The sequence below is a fragment of the Pristis pectinata genome, chromosome 10 (genome assembly GCF_009764475.1).
Source record: "Pristis pectinata isolate sPriPec2 chromosome 10, sPriPec2.1.pri, whole genome shotgun sequence".
Lineage (NCBI taxonomy): Eukaryota > Metazoa > Chordata > Chondrichthyes > Rhinopristiformes > Pristidae > Pristis > Pristis pectinata.
In genome coordinates, this window is record NC_067414.1 from 91,365,544 (window position 1) to 91,388,309 (window position 22,766).

Genomic DNA, 22,766 nt, shown 5'->3' on the forward strand with positions numbered 1-22,766 from the left:
CCACAGCATTGGCAGAGGATGGATTCAAAGTTAAATGACCCAGTGCAGATGGTTGCTTTCCACTCTGGTCGTCCAACATGCTTGTGCAATGGTTTCTGTTGGATTGTTAGAGCTATCATCCAACTCCAGTGAGGTTGATGGGTTTCCAGTGTGACCTAAACCCTGGCACACAGTAAATTCTAAAGGCAGAGGAAATGTTGCAGTTGTATAAAACTTTGGTTAGGCCGGATTTGGAATATTGCATGCAGTTCTGGTCACTGTATTACAGGAAGGATGTAGAAGCTTGGGAGAAGATGCAGAAGAGGTTCACCAGGATGCTGCCTGGATTAGAGGGTATTACCTACTAGGAGAGGTTGGACAAACTTGGATTGTTTGGAGTGTCTGAGGCTGACAGGAGACTTGATAGGTTTATAAATTTATGAGAGGCATAGATGGGGTGGATAAGGGTCTTTTTCCCAGGGTGGAAATGTCAAGTACTAGAGAAAATAGCTTTGAGGTGAGAGAGGGAAAGTTTAAGGGAGATGTGCAGGGCAAGTTTTTTACACAGAGAGCGGTGGGTGCCTGGAACAGGCTGCCAGTGGTGGTGGTGGAAGGAGACACGATAGTGGCCTTTAAGAGGCATTTAGACAGGCACATGAACATTCAGGGAATGGAGGGATATGGAGCATGTGCAGGCAGATAGGTTTAGATTACTTTGAAATCGTGGACGTCGTGGGCTGAAGGGCCTGTTCCTGCGCTGTACTGTTCTATGTTCTGGACAAACATGGCACTGTTCCAATACAGTGAAAGTGTTTCCTTTTCAACCAATGTTTGGATTTGCTGTTTTCTTTTGCCAAAGGAAGTTCGTTGGGAGAAGATTGTCTCAGGTGTGGAGGAAGGAAATCTGTTATCCTTACCCAGTTTGGCCTACTGTACATGTGGCTAAGACACCAGTATGGTTGAGTCTTAACCACCCTTTGAGTCCAGAGGTAATTAAGGATGGACAGCAAACACTCAGCTATCTCAACATCAGTGGTCGACGCTCCCACACCTGGGAAGATTGACCTCCCCCATGCCTTTAAAGTGTATTCGTTTTGGTCCAAGAAACGATCTGCCTACCAAATTTGACATCCTCTATTAAAAGATTTATTGCTGTTATTTCTATGGCCTGTGCCCCTTCTCCAACAAGCCCGCCCCCCATTCCTATTTCTCGCCCATGGAAAGCTGGATCATGTTGGTGGGCCATCTGACAGTCTCTGAGGCCACCAGTCTTCAAGGGGGTCACCACTATTGGTTAGCGTAATGCTATGACAGCGCCAACGACCTGGGTTCAATTCCGGCCGCTGTCTGTAAGGAGTGTGTACGTTCTCCCTGTGTGTCTGCATGGGTTTCCTCCGGGTGCTCCGGTTTCCTCCCACATTCCAAAGACGTATGGGTTAGGAAGTTGTGGGCGTGCTATGTTGGCGCCGGAAGTGTGGCGACACTTGCGGGCTGCCTCCAGCACACTCTACACAAAAGATACACTTCACTGTGTGTTTCAATGTACATGTGACTAATAAAGATATCTTATCTTAAGTGCCCATTCAGGACACTATGGTAATATTAAGGCTGTGGGGTTCATTACCGAGCAACAATATAGGGTAAATGTCTGTAACTGAATCCTGATGAATCGTAATGCTTCAGCAAAATGTACCACACATAGCCACATTTGGCACATGTTAAACATGAGCTCAGTCAATTGCAACAGGATCTTGGTTAGGGAGACAACATTTCAGGCAAGCCCACTTAAAAATGTAGGTGTGAGGTTGCCCCTGCCCCAGCACCCGGGATACCGAGATCGGCTCGGACGTTGCTGCTTGGCACAGCTCCACTCCACATTGGCCTTGCCAGCCGAAACCTAAGGTGAAGCATGAAGATCGAATAATCTTGACACAGGTAGGTGATTGTGGCCAGAAGCTATAGTGCAATTAGCACTCAGCCCTCTTGGTCAGCCCAGCAACAGCAGAAATCCAGTTTATCCCCTGTGAAGGAAGCATAAACAATGTCGTGTTTGTGCCTCCCTTCGGTGTGATCCTAGTTGAATTGTTCACCAGAATATTTTTATTGGAGGTGTAGGGCAAGTGTCCCCACAAACATCCCCGCGATATTTACACAGGTACCAGCCGTGCAAGAATCCGAGAGAGGCACTTAATCAGTGACACAAACCACAGTTTCTTACTCGGTGATGTCCCAGCTTTACTTGATTGAGATATTACAGTAATGTAAGGTAATTGCTGAGACTCTCTAAAACAAGCTTCACCCGATGTAGAGTCAAAGAGTTATACAACACAGAAACAGGCCCTTCGGCCCAACTCATCCATGCCAACCAAGTTGTCTACTTGTGCTAATCCCATTTGCCTGTGTTTGGCCCATATCTCTCTAAACTTTTCCTATCTTTATGTCTTTTAAGTATTGTAATCGTACCTGCATCAACCACTTCCTCTGGCAGCTCGTTCCATATACGCACCACCTTCTGTGTGAAAAAGTTGCCCCTCAGGTCCCCTTTAAATCTTTCCTCTCTCACCTTAAACCTATGCCCTCTAGTTTTAGACTCCCCCACTCTGGGAAAAGGGCCGTGACCATTCACCTTATCTGTGTCACTCTGTAAACCTCCATAAATGTCACCCCTCAGCCTCTGACGTTCCAGGGAATGTGGCTGTCCCAGTGGTCAGGCTGCTGACCAAGTACTGACGTGCTTCATCCATTGACTGATCAGGTCACCCCTTCCCACCTGGAGATCCTTTGCAGCTGAGAAGCCATTCTTTCAAGGGTGAACTCCGCAGGCTGCTATCAGGGTGCAACCCCACCTTCTTCTTTGTTTTCAGGTGAAAGTTCACCCACAGGCTCCCTGTTAAAGTCCCTCGACCACCCCTCCTTGAGTAGGCAAGAACTCAAGCTTGACCTGTGTGATCTTGCCTATCTAATGCTAGCCTCACCTTCAGTAAAACTTCAACAGATTACTTGACATCAGAAGCTACACCTCATGTTGGAAGATAAATTGAGTGACTTGTGTAGACACGAGACAGTACAGATGCTGGAATCTGGACCACCACACAAGATGCTGGAGGAACTCAGCGGGTCAGGCAGCATCTCTGGAGGGAAATGGATAGTCGACGTTTTGGGTCGAGACCCTTCATCTGGACTGCAGTATAAAGGGGAGACAGTCAGATAAAGAGGTGCAGGGAAGGGGTGGAGCAAGAGCTGGCAGGTAATAGGTGGATCCAGGCTGAAGATGATAGAATATGATAGGAGAGGTCAGTGGGGCATGGAATAAAGGGAGGGAGGTGGGGAGCGCAGAGGAGAGAAGTGGGAGAGGGGACCCAGTGGGAGGAGTGTGTAGGTGATGGGCAGGTGGAGAGGGGAAAGAGATGGCGACGGGGGATAGGTAGATCAGGAGAAGCGAGAAAAGGGACGGGGGGAGCAGTTACCGAAAATTGGAGAATTGAATGTTTATACCAGGTGACACTGTGTGTCTTTCCTCACACAATAGATTTTGCTCTCCCACTCCCACTCCCAACCTGACTGTATCATCCTTCTGCTCTTTGTTGTAGGTTCAGGAGTCAACCAGTCAATTGTCACTGAGGGAATGTCATTCTGTTTGATGTCCGGCTATTATCATACGTGTTTTGATGCGTAAAGTTCTGGAACTATATCATCATTTTAAGGAGTTGTTGAATGAGTTTTTCTCCAACAACAGTCTGAGCATTTACAAAGGCTTTGGAATGAATCCATAATTTGTGGAGTTAAAGTTCTTACTTCGTTATGAATGTGGAGGTCTTGTGGACGGCCAGATCACAGAGATTTGGGAAAGGAAGCAGAGAACTTCAGCAAAATACATGCCAGTTCCAGCAACATCTCCTTCAGATCACATTCACTGTAAAACCCTTGTTCCTCTGGCATTTGGGATGTTAGGTATCGTCAATCATATGTGTGAAGGTCACAAAACTGCCTTTACAGTACGGCCACCCTTTAATGTAGGTTTGGGTCAAGTCCAGTCTTTTGTTCACATGCACAAGTCCGGTGAGGTACGGGTGCAGTGAAAGACTTGCTTGCAGCAGCATCACAGGCACGTAAGTTCAGACAACACACAGAACATAAATTATACAAGACAGTGAAGTAAAAGACTGCAAAACAAATGACTGCAAAAGACATTTGGATAAGTGCATGGATAGGAGGGGTTTAGAGGGATGTGGGCCAAACGTGGAAAAATGGGCACCATGGTCGGCATGGATGAGTTGGGCTGAAGGGCCTGTTTCTGTTCTGTATTACTCTATGACTCTAAAACAAGACATTAGTGCAAAAAAAAATACAGAGACAAGTCCGTGGCAGTGCAGGAGGTCGTCCGCAGTGTTCCGATGCTGAGGTACGGTTAGGGTTGTGCAGGTCGGTTCAAGAACCTGATGGCTGTAGGGAAGTAGCTGTTCCTGAACCTGGTGGTGTGGGACTTCAGGCTTCTGTACCGCCCTACCTGATGGTAGCAGCGAGAAATGCATTCCTTGGCTTGACTGGATTGGCTGCAGACCCACTGGTTGCAGGTGGCGATTCCTAAAAAAAATGACAGCATTCAGCTCTATGTTTGAAGTAAACTTTGAACCAGTTGTACGTCTGAGAACCAAGTGACAGATGATTGCACATCTGTCATTAGATTCCATCTGTAGTCCAGCAACAGACCTGGTCTCTGCGGGATTCTCCGGCATGACGCTGGAGAATTGACTCTCTGATCCTGCTCCAAGCCGGATCTGGCATGGGATCGGAGGCCTTTTTTATTTCGATGGGAATTCTCAGCCTGAAGATGGGAGAAATAAATTATTGAAGTATTTTCGTTTAATACATTTAATTACTTTTGTATTTTAATATTTGTAATTAACTTCACTTTTTACTTTCTCAAACACTTAAAAATCTAAATTCTCTTTAATTATTTACTTCAGCTTTAATGGTATTTAAATATCTCTGAATGAGGCATAGTTAGAATATACAGTCAGAATCTTTTTCCCAGGGTAGAAACATCAAATACTCGAAGACATGCATTTAAGGTGAGAGGGGGAAACTTTAAAGGAGATGTGTGGGGCTGGCTTTTTTACACAGAAAGCGGTGGGTGCTTGGAATGGACAGCTAGGGGTGGTGGTGGAAGCAGATGCAACAGTGGCATTTAAGAGGCTGTTAGATAGACACATGGCACAGTAGTGTAGCGGTTAGCATAACGCTTTACAGTGCCAGTGACCCGGGTTCAATTCCAGCCACTGTCTGTAAGGAGTTTGTACGTTCTCTCCGTGCCTGAGTGGGTTTCCTCCGGGTGCTCCGGTTTCCTCCCACATTCCAAAGACGTTCAGGTCAGGAAGTTGTGGGCATATTATGTTGGCGCCGGAAGCATGGCGACACTTGCGGGCTGCCCCCAGAACACTAAACAAAATGATGTATTTCACTGTGTGTTTCGATGTACATGTGACTAATAAAGATATCTTATCTTAATATGCAGGGGATGGAGGGATATGGATCACGTACAGGCAGAAGAGATTTAATTTAATTCTGCATTGTGTTTGGTGCAGACATCATGGGCTGAAGGGCCTGTTCCTGTGCTGTACTGTGTTCTATGAATTTCAGAAATGCTTAAGATAAGATGATATATTTATTAGTCACATGTACATTGAACACATAGTGAAATGCACCTTTTGCGTAGAGTGTTCTGGGGGCAGCCTGCAAGTGTTGCCACGCTTCCAGTGCCAACATAGCACGCCCACAACTTCTTAACCCGTATGTCTTTGGAATGTGGGAGGAAACCAGAGCACCCGGAGGAAACCCACACAGACATGAAGAGAGCATACAAACTCCTTACAGACATCGGTGGGAATTGAACCTGGGTCGCTGGCACTGTAATAGCGTTACGCTAACCGCTACACTACCATGCCTGCCCTCTACACTACAGTGCCTACCATGATTTGCATGTTTTTGACAGGAGGAAAATCTCTGCCCTCCCTCCCCCCCAACGTACCCATTGACTGTGTCTACCAGGGATGTCCCTCGGCCACCATCTGGATCTTGCTGCCCGACTCAAGGGTGGGGTCCACAGGCAAAGTCAGCCCTCCACATCTGGCCATGGTGAGTGTGGGCAGGCTGGCATTGCAGAAGCTGGAATCTGGAACAAAAAACAAACTTGAAGTATTATGTATTGGAGTATCTGGAGTACTTGGAGCATTGTGTATTGGAGTATTTGGAGTTCTTGGAGTATTGTGTCCAGTTCTAGTCACCTCATTACAGGAAGGATGTGCAAGCTTTAGAGAGGGTGCAGAGGAGATTTACCAAGATGCTGCCTGGATTGGAGAGCACATCTTATGAGGACAGGTTGAGCGAGCTGGGGCTTTTCTCTTTGGAGAGAAGGAGGATGAGAGGGGACTTGATAGAGGTGTACAAGATGATAAGAGGCATAGATCGAGTGGACAGTCAGAGACTTTTTCCCAGTGCGACAATGGCTAACACGAGGGGACATAATTTTAGCATGATTGGAGGAAGGTATAAGGGGGAAGTCAGGGGTAAGTTTTTACACAGAGAGTGGTGGGTGCGTGGAACGCACTGCCTGCAGAGGTTGTGGGGGCAGATATATTAGGGACATTTAAGAGACTCTTAGATAGACACATGAATGATAGAGAAATGGGGGGCTATTTGGGAGGGAAGGGTTAGGTAGATCACAGAGCAGGATAAAATGTCGGCACAACAACATGGGCCAAAGGGCCTGTACCGTGCTGTAGTTTTCTATGTTCTATGTTCTAAACAGCTGGAGGTTCTCAGTGGGTCAGGCAGCACCTGTGGAAGGGGATGGACAGTCGACGTTTCGGGTTGAGACGCTTCATCTGAACTGAAATATGGAGGGGAGACCGCCAGGATAAAGAGGTGAGGGGCAAGGAAGGGGCAAGAGCTGGCAAGCGACAGGTGGATCCAGGTGGGGAGGGGTGATAGGCAGATGGGGGAGGGAAGGGTGGAGATAGTGACAGAGGCCGGGAGGCGATAGGTGGAGTCAACAGGGGGCTGCAGATGACGGAATCAAATAAAGGAAGTGGGGAGGGCAGATGGGAACGGTGGGTGGGGGGGGGGGGAGGGATCTACTGGGAGGAGTGTGTGGGTGACGGGCAGATAGAATAGATGGACAAGGGGAAGGAAATTGGGTGATGGGGGGCTGGGGAGGGGGGATCGTGGGATGGATTGGATGTAGGAGCTGTGCAGGTTGTGAAGAAGAACAGAGGTGGAGCAGGTTACCCGAAAATGGGACTGCAGATGGCGACCCTGGTTGGTGGCTCAGGTTTTGAGGTGCTTTGCGTTGAAAGGATAAGATCTGGGAGATTTATGCAGTGCTCAAATAGATGGTTTTGTTGGCCACATTGACCTGAGGAGCTGAACAGCCTACTATGCACCAAATTTCAATGCTTCCATGAAGCTATAGCAACATTCTTCAATGACTATTCCTGTAACTCCTGCTGGCATGCACTATTTAGAAGTCATGACTTAATCAGAGCTAAATCGAATTTCTATCAGTACTGTTCTTCCCAAGTGCAAAACGGGTTAATGATAGTAATATTTTTGGTCGGAAGTTGTTACTTCCCTTGTCACATTCCCTCTCCAATCAGCACATTTGCTGATTGCATACAACTGAGGGGAAAAATTCATGATCTAAGAATCTTCAGAACTTGCCACTTGACTTCTACCGTCCTTGCAGGTGCCATGGACAGATAGCACAGGCCTATCTTTAGCAAGACAGAAATGCTGGAAATGCATCACAAGAACCAGCCTCCCCTCCATTGACTGAGCAAGGTTGACCATAGGTTGAGAAAGCTCGGGCTTTTCTCTTTGGAGAGTTGGAGGATGAGATGAGATAAGATAAGATATCTTTATTCGTCACATGCACATCGAAACACACAGTGAGATGCATCTTTTGCGCAGAGTGTTCTGGGGGCAAGCCCGCAAGTGTCGCAGCGATTCCGGCGCCAACATAGCATGCCCACAACTTCCTAACCCGTACGTCTTTGGAATGATGGAGGAAACTGGAGCACCCAGAGGAAACCCACGCAGACACGGGGAGAACGTACAAACTCCTTACAGACAGTGGCCGGAATTGAACCTGGGTCGCTGGTGCTGTAAAGTGTTATGCTAACCATTACACTGCCGTGCCTGATACTGATACCGTGCCTGAGGTGACTTGATAGAGGTGTACAAGATAATAAGAGGCATAGATCAAGTAGACAGTTAGATACTTCTTCCCAGTGCAACAATGGCTAACACGAGGGGACATAATTTTAAGGTGATTGGAGGAAGGTATAAGGGGGATGTCAGGGGTAAGTTTTTTAGACAGAGAGTGGTGGGTGTGTGGAATGCACTGCTGGCAGAGGTTGTGGGGGCAGATACATTAGGGACATTTAAGAGACTGTTAGATAGACACATGAATGATAGAAAAATAGGGGGCTATGTGGGAGGGAAGGGTTAGATAGATCTTAGAGCAGGATAAAATGTCGGCACAACATTTTGGGATGAAGGGCCTGCACACTGCTGTAGTGTTCTATGTTCTATGACTCCGCCTACACTTCCAGCTGCCTTGGGAAAGCAGCCAACATAATCAAAGACCCCAGATGTAGAGGGCAGAAGGTACAAAAACTTGAGAACACGTACCACCAGGCTCAAGGACAGCTTCTGTCCCACTGTTATAAGAGTCTTGAATGGACCTCTTATCCGATAAAGATGATCTCGTGATCTCTCAATCTATCTTGTCGTGGCCCTTGCACTTTATTTGTCTGCCTGCACTGCACTTTCTCTGTAACTGTAACACTATGTTCTGCATTCTGTTATTGTCTGTCCCTTTGTACTACCTTGATGTACTTATGTTTTGGAATGATCTGTATAGACGGCAACAAAGCTTTTCACTGTATCTCAGTACATGTAACAATAATAAGCCAATTACTACTCCCGTTCAAACAGCACCTTTGGAGAGAATAACAGAAATAACATTTAAGATCTGATTATCTTACTGACGTAAGATCATTGACTTGAAACACTAACTCTGTTTCTCCACAGATGCCACCTGACCCGCTGAGTATTTCCAGCGCTTTCTGATTTATTTCAGATTTCTGGTATTTTCATTTATGAACAAGGGCCTTCCTTTTCCCATTAAGGACTTACTGGATATGCCCATGCTCATTAAACTCACAGCAGACATATCAGCTGGTGACCAAGAACGTAAGTACATGACAATTGTTAAACCAATGCCAGTCATCATCTCTGGAGCCAAAAGTTAACGCGCTAAACTGCAGAATCCCAAAGAAACGAAATTCAGATGCAGGAAATCTGAAATAAAAACAGACAATTCTGGAAATAGTCAGCGGGTCAGGCAGCATTTATGGAGAGAGACTCAGAGTCAACCTCTCAGACTGATGTGCATTTAGAATGGTGGTTTTGTATGTAATCAATTCTTAGAGTTGACATTTTTATTTTTTTTTACAATCCTTCACTTTTTAATCCAATATTTCCCTCGATTTCTTATCTCATTCCTGATTGGACTTTGTTTGTTTCTTCCTTAGTCCTTGGTTAAGGATACCCCCTTTGCCCTTACTTCCAATTCCTAGGCCTTTCTCAGTTCACCTTTCCAGCAAGTTACAATGCTAAGTTTGATCTCTATCGTAAATGACTGAGTGTCCGTAGTCTTCCAGGATAGAGAATTACAAAGATTCACTAAGCTCTAAGTGAAGAAATTTCTCCACAGTGCAGTCTTAGATGGTCTCCCCTTTCGTTAGTCATAGAGTCATACAGCATGGAAACAGGCCCTTCAGCCCAACTCATCCATGCTGACCAAGATGCCCATCTAAGCTAGCCCCATTTGCCCCCTTTTGGCCCTTATCCCTCTAAACCTTTCCTATCCATGTGCCTGTCCAAATGTCTTTTAAATGTTGTTATTGTACCTGCCTCAGCCACTTCCTCTGGCAGCTCACTCCACCTTCTGGGTGAAGATGTTGCCCCTTAGGTTCCTTTTAAACCTTTCCCCTCTCACCTTAAACCTATGCCCTCTAGTTTTTGATTGCCTTTCCCTGGGAAAAAGACTGTGTGCATTCACTGCATCTAATTCTGTGACCCCTGGTTCTAGACTCCTTAATTGGGAGAAACATTCTCCTGTAAGAATAATGACATCACTAATTCCTTCTGATACGTTTAATTATTTGATTTTAAGTTCCTCAGATTCAAACGGACACCTCAGCATCAATAGCCCTGTCCTCTTCATTCTCGTCAAGAAACAACCACTGTGCTGTGCTGGACTAACTTCCAACAGTGTGAGCCATTGATCCAAAAGCATGAGTTCAAATGCCACCATGGCATCTGGAGAGTTTTAATTCAAGTAGTTAAATCATCTGCAGCAAAATGCTAATTTTAGTAATGGTTATCATAAAACTGCCAGAATTGTCATAAAAACTCATCATGTTCACTAATGTCCTTCAGGGAAAGAAACCTGCCATCTGGTTTATATGTGCTCCCAGACCCCCCCAACAATATGCTTGACTCATGACCACCTTTTCAGTTCAAAGGCACGTAGAAATAAACAATAGATTTTGGTCTTGCCAGTGAGGAATAAGGTTACAAAGTTTGACAGAGGAATGGTAAATGGTTCAGTGAAAAACTTTGTTTTGCATGCCATCCATACAGATCCTTTCAGCACATTAGTGCATCGAGGTAGTACAAGGAAAAAGCAATAACAGAATGTCATAGTGAAAAAAAGCAAAAAATAGTTACAGAGGAAGTGCAGTGCAGGCAGACAATAAGGTGCAAGGCCATGACGAGGTAAATTGTGAGGTCAAGAGTTCATTTTAACGTACAAGAGATCTGTTCAATAGTCTTACAACAAGGGGATAGAAGCTGTCCTTGAGCCTGGTAGTACATGCTTTCAGGCTTTAGTATCTTCTGCCCAATGGGAGGAGGGAGAAGAAAGAATGTCCGGGGTGGGTGGGGTCTTCGATTATGTTGGCTGCTTTACCGAGACAGCGAGAAATGTAGACAAGAGGCCGTGGAGGGGAGGCTGGATTGGCCCTGTCACAGTAACTCCTAACTCCTGAAATTTGCTTGTTTTTTGACCTACATGTTTTACATACATTTATTTAATGATCCATTCTCTTAACATAATTGGATACAAACTTTGCATTGAAGGTGAGGACATGTTAAGAGAACGTTCCCTCGAGTGCATTTGGCTTGGAAACCAGATTTAATTTTGTTTTGAAGTCCCATGGATTCTTTACACTGAGGCACTTAGAACATAGAGCAGTGCAGCTCAGGAGAAGGCCCTTCGGCCCATTGTGTCTGGATCAACCATGACATCAACCTAAACTAATCTCATCTGCCTGCACATGGTCTGTATCCCTCTATATATAAAATATCTCACAAACAAGAGTGGTCCCAGCACTGACTCTTGCAAACACCACTGGTCACAGACCTCTACTCAGAAAAACACCCTTCCAATACTGCCCTCTGTCCTCTATAGCCAAACCAATTTTGGAACCAATTATGAACTCAATTGTCTGAGATTGTCTGAAATGTACCTTGATAACCCTTCTCTTTATATGCTGCTTTGCCAGGTGCTATTTGTTGAGAATCACAGGCAGGGTAATGTCTGTGGCTGCCTATTCCCTGGAACACTTCATTCCCATTTAGCTGCTCCATATTTATTTTGAAACACACGCCAATTCCTGGCACGCACCTCTCCCACCACAAACTTTCCAAAAGCTGTAGAAGACAGAGGGTAGTGGTGGAGGGGTGTTTTTCTGACTGGGGGGCTGTGACCAGTGGTGTTCTGCAAGGGTCAGTTTTGGCACTGTCTTTCTCTATGAATTTAATTCTGGCTGCTCGCCAGTAATTTAGACACAGATGTCATTATGTCTCATGGGACTAGCTCAAACATAGACCAGGTAATCTCCTGATTATCTGTGACTTAGCTGATGAATCAGTGATCCTCCATGTTGAACAACACTTACACCAACTAGCAAGGGCATTGAGTATACTCTGGGGGGGGGGGAGGTTGGGAGTAGTTTACTGCCCATCACCAAGACTGGCTTGGTAGCCCCATCACTAACCAAGCTGGCTGAGTCCTGGAGGACATGAATGCCAGCCTGGATCTGCAAGTGAACAAACACAAGGGATAAACCTACTTGACCTCGTCATCGCCAATCTACCTGAGGCAGATTCATCTGGCCTTGATAACGTTGGTAGAAGTGACCACCACACAGTCCTTGGTGAGGGTGGGACTTGTTTCCCTCCGATGATACTCTCCATCACGTTGTGTGACAATTCAGTCACGTTAAGTGTGATAGAAGAGATCTGGCAGCACAACAATGGACATCCACTATGTGCTGTGGGCCATCAGCAGTAGAAATGTCCACCACTACAATGTGTAACCTCATGGCCTGACACACGCCTCACTCCACCATTACTATCAATCCAGGAGATCAACCCTGCTTCAATGAGGTAAGCAGAAGCAGGACCAAGGATACCTAAAAATGATGAGGTGCCAGCTTCATGAAGATCTAGTATAGGACTACCTGCATGCTAAATAGCAAAAACAACTTTCAATAGCCAGAGCTAAACAATCTCACAACCAATGGATCAAGTCAAAGCTCTCTGTCCTTCCACACCTGATCATGAATGGTTTTGAACAATTAAACAGCAAATGGGAGAGGAGGTTCCAACAATATCTCATCTCAGTGACGGTGGGACCCAGCATGTGAATGCTTCAAGGCTAAATCCTTTGCAGCCAGTAGTGCCATATAGATAGGAAAGGTTTAGAATGGACAGGAAAGGTTTAGAGGGATACGGGCCAAATGCAGGCAAATGGTACTAGCTCAGGTAGGCACCTTGGTCGGCATGGATGAGTTGGATCAAAAGGCCTGTTTCCATACTGTATGACTCTATGAATCTATGAGTCTAGATGGTCTATCATGGCTTCCTCCTGAGATCTCCACCATCACGGAAACCAGTATCCAGCCAATTCAATTCACTCCACATGAAATGGCTGGCAGCAATGGGAGTTCCTGGGAGTGAACATCACCAATAGCCTGTCCTGGTCAAATCACGTAGATGTCACGGCCAAGAAAGCTCACCAGCGCCTCTACTTCCTCAGGAGACTAAAGAAATTTGGTATGTCCCCTTTGACACTCACCAACTTTTATCGATGCACTATAGAAAGCATCCTATCTGGATACATCACGGCTTGCACATGGACTGTCTTTACCTCTCGCTGCCTTGGTGAAGCAGCCAGCATAATCAAAGACCCCACCCACCTGGGTCATTCTCTCTTCTCTCCTCTCCCATCAGGTAGAAGATACAGGAACCTGAGGGCACGACCCACCAGGCTTAAGGACAGCTTCTATCCCATTGTGATAAGACTATTGAATGGTTCCCTTATGTGATGAGATGGACTATGACCTCATGATCTACCTTGTTGTGACCTTGCACTTTATTGCACTGCACTTTCTCTGTAGCTGTGACACTTTACTCAGTACTGCTACTGTTTTTACTTGTACTACATCAATGTACTCTGTACTAACTCAATGTAACTGCACTGTGTAATGAATTGACCTGTACGATCGGTATGCAAGACAAGTTTTTCACTGTACCACTGTACAAGTGACAATACTAAACCAATACCAATACCAATGGATATGGTAAAGGCTATGGGATCAGTCAACACCCGAGCGGCAGTACTGAAGACCTGCGCTTCAGGACCAGCTGCATCTCAAGCCAAGCAATTGCAGTACAATTCAGCACTGACACCTACACCCCATGTGGAAAATTGCCCATGTTCACAAGAGGTGGGCAAATCCAATCTGGCTAATTACCACCCGACCAGCCTATTCTCAATCATCAGTAACATGAGGGAAAGTGTCGCCAACAGTGCTATCAAGTGGCACTTACTCACCAGGAACCTATTCACAGAAACCCAGATTAGGTTTTGCCAGGACTCTCACACTGGACCCCGTTAGAGTATTGATCCAAAAATGGACCAACGTGCTGAACTCCAGAAGTGAGGTGAGAGTGACCAACTTTGACATCAAGGTAGCATTAATACCCAATGATATTACCATAGCCAAGAACCATATACTAATATCCTGGGGTTCCATCAGAAACCTGACTGGACTAGCCACATTAACATTGTAATTACAACAGCAGGGTATCCTGTAGCAAGTAACTCAACTGCTAACAGCCCAAAACCTTTCCACCATCTACAAGGCACAATGATGGAAAACTACCCACTTGCCAGGATCAGTGCAGCTCTAACAGTCAAGGTGCTAAACACAATCTAGAACAAAGCATTGGCACCATAAACGTTCTTTCTGCCTACAGCAGACACATCAAGGGTGCTGTGTTTAATCTGTAAAATGACTGCAGTTATTCACTTCGGATACTGGTCAGGGACACTGTTATGGCTGTGGAAAAGATAGATGTTGTAGAAGGATCATCTCTAGAGTCCGTATGGGTGGAGTTAAGGAACAAGAAAGGAGCAGTTACTCTACTAGGAGTATTCTATAGGCCCCCCGGTAGCAGTAGAGATATAGAGGAGCAGATTGGCAGGCAGTGTTTGGAGAGAAGCAGAAATAACAGGGTCGTTATAATGGGAGACTTCAATTTCCCAAATATAGACTGGAACCTGCTTAGTGCCAAAGGTTTAGATGGGGCAGAATTTGTTAAATGTGTCCAGGAGGGATTCCTGACGCAGTATGTTGACAGGCCGACTAGAGGGAATGCCATGTTAGATCTAGTTTTAGGAAATGAACCGGGACAGGTGAAGGATCTATTGGTGGGTGAGCACTTGGGGGACAGTGACCATTGCTCCATAACCTTTAAAATTGTCATGGACAGGGACAGGTGCAGAGAGGACAAGAGGTTTTTCAATTGGGGAAGGGCTAACTACGAGGCTATAAGGAGAGAACTTGGGAGTGTAAATTGGGATGTCCTTTTTGAAGGAAAATGTACCATGGGGATGTGGTCGATATTCAGGGATCTTATGCAGGATGTTAGGGATAAATATGTCCCGGTGAGGCAGAGAAGGAATGGCAGGGTGAAGGAACAGTGGGTGACGAGAGAGGTGGAACGACTTGTTAGAGAGAAGAAGGTAGCATATGTGAGGTATAAGCAGCAAGGTTCAGACAAGGCCCGTGAGGAATATAGGGTAGCGCGGAAGGAACTTAAGAAAGGGCTGAGGAGAGCTCGAAGGGGTCATGAAAAGGCTTTGGCTAGTAGGGTTAAGGAAAATCCCAAGGCCTTTTTCAAATACGTGAAGGGTAGGAGGATGGCTAGGGTGAAGGTAGGTCCGATTAAGGACAAAGGTGGGAGAATTTGCCTGGAGGCGGCGGAAGTGGGAGAAGTTCTCAATGAGTACTTCTCTTCGGTATTCACCAGGGAGAGGGGTCTTGATGATGCGGAAGGGAGTGCTGGTAGGGGTAATGTTCTCAAGGTCGTTGATATCAAGAGAGAGGATGTGTTGAAGTTGTTAAATAATATTAAGACAGATAAATCTCCGGGGCCTGACGGGATTTTCCCCAGGCTGCTTCGAGAGGTTAGGGAGGAGATTGCTGAACCGCTGGTAAGGATCTCTGAATCCTCGCTGTCTACGGGGGTGGTGCCGGAGGATTGGAGGATTGCGAATGTGGTCCCCTTGTTCAAAAAAAGTAATAGGGATAGGCCAGGGAATTATAGACCAGTGAGTCTCAAGTCTGTGGTGGGTAAGCTGTTAGAAAGGATTCTAAGGGATAGGATTTATGAACACCTTGAGAATCATGGACTGATTAGGGACAGCCAGCATGGCTTTGTGAAGGGAAGATCTTGCCTCACAAGCCTGATAGAGTTCTTTGAGGAGGTGACCAGGAAGACTGATGAGGGCAGTGTGGTGGATGTGGTTTACATGGATTTTAGTAAGACATTTGATAAGGTTCCTCATGGGAGGCTTCTTCAGAAGGTCAGAGGCCAAGGGATACAAGGAAGCTTGGCTGTGTGGATTAGGAATTGGCTTGCATGTAGAAAGCAGAGGGTTGTGGTGGAAGGAGTGCCCTCGGATTGGAAGGCAGTGACTAGTGATGTCCCGCAGGGATCGGTTCTGGGACCTCTACTTTTTGTGATATTTATAGATGACTTAGATGAGGGGGTGGAGGGCTGGGTTAGTAAGTTTGCGGACGACACTAAGATAGGCGGTGTTGTGGATAGTGTGGAGGGCTGTCGGAGCTTACAGAGGGATATTGATAGGGTGCAGAGCTGGGCTGACAAGTGGCAGATGGAGTTCAATCCGGAGAAGTGTGAGGTGGTACACTTTGGAAGGACAAACTCCAGGGCAGAGTACAGGGTAAACGGCAAGGTACTTGGCAGTGTGGAGGAGCAGAGGGATCTGGGGGTTCATATTCACAGTTCGTTGAAAGTTGCCTCACAGGTGGAAAGAGCAGTTAAGAAGGCCAATGGGATGTTGGCTTTCATAAGTCGTGGGATTGAGTTTAAGAGCCGCGAGGTTATGATGCAGCTTTACAAAACTCTAGTTAGGCCGCATTTAGAGTACTGTGTTCAGTTCTGGTCGCCTCATTATAGGAAGGATGTGGAGGTATTGGAGAGGGTGCAGAGGAGATTTACCACGATGCTGCCTGGATTGGAGGGTATTGAATATGAGGAGAGGCTTAAGGTGCTAGGGCTTTATTCACTGGAAAGGAGGAGGATGAGAGGAGACATGATAGAGGTATATAAAATATTGAGAGGAATAGATAGACAGTTAGCGCCTCCTTCTCAGGGCACCAATGCTCAAGACGAGAGGTCATGGCTTTAAGGTTATGGGTGGGAGGTTCAGGGGAGATGTCAGAGGGAGGTTTTTCACCCAAAGAGTGGTTGGTGCATGGAATGCACTGCCTGGGGTGGTGGTGGAGGCAGATACATTGAACAGGTTCAATAGCTTGTTGGATAGGCATATGGAGGAACGTGAGATAGGGGGATATGCGGGAGGAAGGGGTTAGGTAGTGTGAGGGTGGTCTGATGGACGGCACGACACGGTGGGCCGAAGGGCCTGTTTTGTGCTGTAAGGTTCTATGGCCTATGGTTCTATGGATGTTCTGACAGCACTTCCCAAGTGCCTGAACTCTACCACCATAAAGGACAAAGGCAGCAGGCACGTATGAACACCACCACCCGCAGGTTCCCCTCCATTCTGAAGTGGAAATATGTCGCTGTTCCTTCATCGCCATTGGGTCTAAACCCTGGAACTTCCTCCTCGACAGTAATGTGGGAGCACCTTCACCGGAAGGACTGCACCCTTCTCAAGGGCCGTTGGGGATAGGAGATAAATGCTGGCCTGACCAGTGATGCCCACATCGTGAAAAATATATAGTTTCTTGCTGTGTCGGGTTGCCTTACATACTGAGAACGGAGACATTTAATAAAAAAGAAGGGAAGATGATTGGTTGGAATGGATTTAATAGGATAATAAGTACAGGGCTTGCATGGCAATGATTACTGTAAAGCCAGTCAATCACATGTTGTCTGTTTTAAATCTCATTAGTTGCTGAGACATTGCCGCACTTCCCAGTGATGCTCTGAATAATTCATAGCTCACTTCTTGCATTACTTAAACAAATTTGCATTCCTGCAGAACTGAGAGCACCATCAAAGTTCATGAACATGCAGTTTTTTTTGAAGAAAAGAAATAGATTAAAGCTAACCATCAGTTTTAAGGTAACAAGCAAAGTAATCATTCTAACTGTACATAATATCATCATTCTTAAAAGACCTCAGGGGTGCATTAGTTCTGCTGGGTCCTAGTGCTTATCCTGTTAACGTGTTCTCAACAACTGCAGCTTCGCATTTTCTGAACGTTCTCATTTTTTTTCTCTCTCTCATCCCTCGTGCTGCACCATGATGTGTGGTTTTGAGGTCCAGTGTCTCGGTGTACATCTGGATAGTAAGGGGTAGTAGATTAACCTGGAAAGAGTGCAGAGGAGATTTATGAGGATGTTGCCAGGATTCAAGGGACTGAGTTATGTTGAACAGGCTGGGACTTTATTCATTGGAGCATAGCAGATTGAGAGGTGGTTTTATAGAGGTGTATAAAATCATGAAGGGCATAGATAGGGTGAATGTGCACAGTCTTTTTCCCAGGGTTGGGGAATCAAGAACTAGGGGGCATAGGTTTAGGGTGAGAGGGGAGACATTTAGTAGGGACCTAAGAGGCAACCTTTTCACCCAGAGTGTGGTCTATATATAGAAAGCTGCCAGAGGAAGTGGTTGAGGCAGTTACATTAACAACATCTAAAAGGACAGGTATATGTGCACATATGCACTTGGAAAGGTTCAGAGGGATACGGGCCAAACGCAAGCAAATGGGACTAGCTTAGATGGGTGTCATGGTCAGCATGGATCAGTTGGGTTGAAAGGCCTGTTTTTGTGCTGTATGACTCTATGACTTGATGACTATATGTTCCACCTTAAAAGTCATCACATCTAGATTCTCCTCAATTTTGCTTTCACATCGATGCGTATTCTGGACAGGGGGTTCACTCGGGGATGCACTGGTGAACAGTTAATGTAACTTGACTGGTAATCTCAAATAAAAGTAAACATTCCCGCAGAGGCAACTAGGCCCTTTGAGTGTGTGCTAGCTAATTGTAGAAGAGTCCAGTCAATCCATTCTCCACCTTTCATCCCCAAGAACCAGCCATATCTTCATGGCTACAGAGCAGCACATAGACCAACTGCGTAAAGGTCACAGATTTCCTTCCTTTGATGATTGTTGTTTGTTATTTATATAAGCAGTTTGGATGAGAATGTATAAGGCATGATTAGTAAGTTTGTGGATGATACTAATATAGGTGGTGTTGTAGACAATGAAGAAGGTTACCAAACTATAGGGGGATCTTGATCGGCTGGGTAAGTGGGCCAAGGAATGGCAAATGGCGTTCAATTCAGATAATTATGAAGTGTTGCATTTTGGGAAGTCAAACCACGGTAAGATTTATACAATGCATGTCAGGTGACATGCAAGTTGTTGGTGAGGCCACTCTTGGAGTATTGTGTACAGTTTTGGTCACCCTATTATAGGAAGGATGTTATTACGTTGGAAACAGTTCAAACAAGATTTACAAGAATGTTACCAACACTCGTCCTGGGCCCAGCACATCGATGCAATCACGAGGAAGGTTTGGACACAGTCCAGCGCATCACGGACACCAGCCTCCCCTCCTTGGACTCTGTCTTTTACCTCTCACTGTCCTGGTGAAGCAGCCAGCATAATCAAAGACCCCACCCACCCGGGACATTCTTTCTTCTCTCCTCTTCCATCAGGTAAAAGATACAGGAGCCTGAGGGCACATACCACCAGACTTAAGGGCAGCTTCTACCCCACTGTGATAAGACTATTGAACAGTTCCCTTATACAATGAGATGGGCTTTGACCTCACGATCTACCTTATTGTGACCTTGCACCTTATTGCACTGCACTTTCTCTGTAGCTGTGACACTTTACTCTGTACTGTTATTGCTTTTACCTGTATTACCTCAATGCACTCTGTACTAACTCAATGTATCTGCACTGTGTAATGAATTGACCTGTTTGATCGGTTTGTAAGACAAGCTTTTCACTGTACCTCGGTACAAGTGACAATAATAAACCAATACCAATACCAATACCAATACCAGTGTCTTTACTTTCATAGAAAGTTAAGGAGGTTCGGCTTGTCACCAAACCCTCTCACAAACTTCTACAATGTACTGTTGAAAGTATCCTGACTGGCTGCATCATGGTCTGGGACGGCAATTCAAATTTGCAGGAATGTAAGAAGCTGCAGAGAGTCATGGACTTAGTCCAATACATCACAGGCACATCCCTCCCAACCACCGGTGGTATCTATGGGAGGCGCTGCCTCAAGAAGGCAACATCTATCGTCAAAGATCCCCACCATCTGGGCCATGCCATCTTCTTGCAGCTACCATCGGGCAGGAGGTACAGAAGCCTGAAGTCCCACACCACCAGGTTCAAGAACAGCTACTTCCCTTCAACCATTTGGTTCTTGAACCAACCGGCACAACCCTAATCACTACAGTTTTGAAACACTATGACCACTTTGATCACTTTGCACTAAAAATTGACTTTTTTTTGTTCTAATTGTGTTCTTTCTTGAAAGGATTATGTATAATTTATGTTTAATTTATGTTTTTCGTGTGAATGCTGCTTATCTGATGCTCTGTGCCTGTGATGCTGCTGCAAGGAAGTTTTTCATTGCACCTGTGCACACATGTACTTGTGCACATGACAATAAACACCTTTGATTTTGATCACCTCAATGGCTACTACTGGTATCCAAAAAGACCATCTGGCCACACCAGTGATGTCATTCTCGCAAGCATAGATTTGCAAACATGTCATTGGGAGTTATTGTCTGTCCTAACCTGGGGTACATTGAAGTTACCATTTTGCTAAATGATATAGGTCATTCAGTCCTTGCTAGCCCCCTAGAGCAATCCCATTAATCCCATTATTCCATTTATTTCCCTGTAATCTACTCTTTCCGACATGTCCATTAACTCCACCCTAACCAACCCCCAAACCACTCCAGTTTTCCTACCACCCACACCACAGGGACTTTTGATGTGAGCCATGTACTTTGTTAGAACATAGAACATTACAGCACAGTCCAGGCCCTTCGGCCCACAATGTTGTGCCGACATTTTTTCTTGCTCCAATATCTATCTAACCCTTCCCTCCCACATAGCCCTCCATTTCTCTATCGTTCAAGGTTGCCACGCAGGTCGATAGGGTTGTTAAGAAGGTGTATGGTGTGCTGGCCTTCATTAGTCGGGGTATTGAGTTCAAGAGCCACAAGGAAATGCTGCAGCTCTATAGAACTCTGCTTAGACCATACTTGGAGTATTGTGTTCAGTTCTGGTCGCCTCATTATAGGAAGGATGTGGAAGCTTTAGAGAGGGTGCAGAGGAGATTTACCAGGATGCTGCCTGGATTGGAGAGCACATTTTATGAGGATAGGTTGAGTGAGCTAGGGCATTTCTCTTTGGAGAGGAGGATGAGAGGCTACTTGATAGAGGTGTACAAGATGATAAGAAGTATAGATTGAGAGGACAGTCAGAGACTTTTTCCCAGGGTGACAATGGTTAACGCAAAGGGACATAATTTTAAGGGGATTGGAGGAAGATATAAGGGGGATGTCAGGGATAAGTTTTTTTTACACAAAGAGTGGTGGGTGCGTGGAACGCAATACCTACAGAGGTTGTGGGGGCAGATGCACTAGGGATATTTAAGAGACTCTTAGATAGACACATGAATGATAGAGAAATGGAGGGCTATGTGGGAGGGAAGGGTTAGATAGATCTTAGAGCAGGATAAAATGTTGGCACACCATTGTGGGCCGAAGGGCCTGTACTCTGCTGTAATATTCTGTGTTCTAGTCCAACATTTCCATTTCTTTTGTAATGAAGAAATTGGATTTCTTTTACCCCTTGTGGAATTGTCACAGTCACAGAGAAATACAGCATGGAAACAGGCCCTTCAGCGCACTACCAAACATCAATCACCCATTTACAATAATCCCACAGTAATCCCATTTTATTCTTCCCACATTCCCAACAAGTCCCCTCCCCCACCAAGATCCTACCTCTGGAGACACAAGAGACTGCAGATGCTGGAATCTGGAGCAACGCACAAAAAATTGGAGGAGCCGAGTGAGTCAGGCAACGTCTATGGAGAGTCGATGTTTCAGGACCCTTCATCTAGACTGAAAGGTAGAGGGGAGATGGCCAGTATAAAAAGGTGGCAGGAAGAGTGAGAGCTGGCAGGTGATAGGTGGATCCAGGTGAGGGGGCGGGGTTTGATGGGCAGGTGGGGAAGGGGAGAGTGGGGTTAGCGTTGGAAGCTGGGAGGTGAGAGGTGGAGGCTGAAGATGATGGAATCTGAGAGGACAGCGGAGCGTGGAATAAAGTGAAGGAAACGGAGAGGGGAACCGGTGGGAGGTGTGTGTGAGTGATGGGCAGAGGGGGAGGGGAAAGAGACAGGGTGATGGGGGCTGGTTAGATCAGGAGGAGAGGGAAAAGGACACGGGGGGGGCAGTTTGAAAGAATCTGGAGAATTCAATGTTCATGCCACTGAGTTGTAGACTCTACCACTCATGTACACACTAGGGGCCATTTACAGTGGCCAACTGACCAAGCAACGTGCATTAGTTTTACCAGCTGTGTCACTGTGCGACCCAATTGTTTTCCTGAGTTTCGAGGTGATCGTATACAGGAGGGAGAGAGAAGAAAGGGGATGGAGGGGTGACTGGAGTGGAGTGGACCTTGTAGTGCATGAACAGCAGCTCAGTCGAGCTGGTCCAAATGACCTGTTAGAATTTGTTTCTTCATAGGATGGGGATAGACGTAGACATAGAACACAACAGCACAGTACAGGCCTGCCAGCCCATGATGTTGTGCTGACATTTTATCCTGCTCTAAGATCTATCTAACTCTTCCTTCCCACATAGCCCCCTATTTTTCTATCATTCATGTGTTTATCTAAGAGTCTCTTAAATGTCCCTAATGTATCTGCGCCCACAACCTCTGCCAGCAGCGCGTTCCACGCACCCACCACTCTCTGTGGAAACAACTTACCTCTGACATCCCCCTTGCACCTTCTCCCAATCACCTTAAAATTATGTCCCCTCATGTTAGCCATTGTCTCACTGGGAAAAAGTCTCTGACTGTCCACTCGATCTATGCCTCTT